We start from the raw sequence: 1945 nt of genomic DNA on the forward strand, positions 1-1945 counted from the left end.
GAAATTCCTCTCCATCTAAACCTTTAACACTATGGCAGTCCCAGTCGATGTTTGGAAAGTTAAAATCCCCTACCATAACTACCCTATTATTCTTACAGATAGCTGAGATCTCCTTACAAGTTTGTTTCTCAATTTCCCTCTGACTATTGGGGGGGTCTATAAGACAATCCCAATATGGTGACCATACCTTTCTTATTTCTCAGTTCCACCCAAATAACTTCCCTGGATGTATTCCCGGGAATACCCTCCCTCAGCACAGTTGCCTTACAAGTTTGTTTCTCAATTTCCCTCTGACTATTGGGGGGGTCTATAAGACAATCCCAATATGGTGACCATACCTTTCTTATTTCTCAGTTCCACCCAAATAACTTCCCTGGATGTATTCCCGGGAATACCCTCCCTCAGCACAGTTGTAATGCTATCCCTTATTAAAAATGCCACTCCCCCTCCTCTCTTGCCTCCCTTTCTCTCCTTCCTGTAGTATTTGTATCCTGGAACATTAAGCTGCCAGTCCTGCCCATCCCTGAGCCATGTTTCTGTAATTGCTATGATATCCCAGTCCCAAGTTCCTAACCATGTCCTGAGTTCATCTTCCTTCCCTGTTAGGCACTTTGCATTGAAATAAATGCAGCTTAATTTATTTGTCCTACCTTGTCCCTGCCTGCCCTGACTGTTTGTTTGATTCACTTCTGTTCTCAACTGTACCAGTCTCAGATTGACCTCTTTCCTGACTATCTCCCTGGGTTCCCACCCCCCCAACCTTACTAATTTAAATCCTCCCAAGCAGTTCTAGCAACTTTCCCTGCCAGTATGTTAGTCCCCTTCCAATTTAGGTGCAATCCGTCCTTCTTGTACAGGTCACTTCTATCCCAAAAGAGATTGCAATGATCCAAAAATGTGAATCCTTCTCCCATACACCAGCTCCTCGGCCATCCATTCATCTGCTCTATCCTCCTATTCCTGCCCTCACTCGCTCATAGCACTGGGAGTCATCCAGATATTACTACCCTTGAGGACCTCCTTCTTAAATTTCTGCCTCACACTCTGTAATCTCCCTTCAGAATCTCAACCTTTTCCCTTCCTATATTGTTGGTTCCAATGTGGACAATGACCTTTTGCTGGCCCCTCTCCCCTGTGAGAACATTCTGCACCCTCTCTGAGACATCCTTGATCCTGGCACGAGGGAAACAACACACCATTCTGCTTTTTCTCTGCTGGCCACAGAAACATCTGTCCGTACCTTGGACTACAGAATCCTCTAACACAATTGATCTCCTGGAAGCCGACGTACCTGTCATTCTGAATACCTGAAACTTGGCTGTTCGTGCTACGTTTCCCTGAGAATCCATCATCCCCTACATTTTCCAAAACAGCATACCTGTTTGAAATGGGTATATCCACAAAAGACTCCTGCCCTAGGTGCCAACCTCTCTTCCCCTTCCTGGAGTTAACCCATCTATGTGACTGTATCTGAGACTTTCCCCCCTTCCTATAACTGCCATCCATCACACACTGTTGCTGTTGCAAATTCCTCATTGCTTCTATCTGTCTCTCCAACTGATCCACTCGATCTGATAAGATTCGCATCCAACAGCATTTATGGCAGATATAATCCGCAGTTACCCTTAAACTCTCTTTAAACTCCCACATCTGACAAGAAGTACATATCACTGCAAAGGCCATTTTTGCTCCTTCACAATCTACAGACCCAGAAAATAACACCGTCTTATTCCTCTACAAACACTACCCCAGGTTAAATTAATAATTATGGCTTATAGTTTAAGTTTAATCAAGAGACATATCTCCAAAAACATATAATCAAGAAAGAATCCACTATAATCACTAGTGCAGCCTTTCTCTTGGACAGACTTAAAACAATGATTAATTTATCTGATTCTGTGCTGTGAACTTCGCCCAACAGTTCCTCCAAGATTAGTTGTGAATT

Source organism: Chiloscyllium plagiosum, chromosome 9 (genome assembly GCF_004010195.1).
Source record: "Chiloscyllium plagiosum isolate BGI_BamShark_2017 chromosome 9, ASM401019v2, whole genome shotgun sequence".
Taxonomy (NCBI): Eukaryota; Metazoa; Chordata; class Chondrichthyes; order Orectolobiformes; family Hemiscylliidae; genus Chiloscyllium; species Chiloscyllium plagiosum.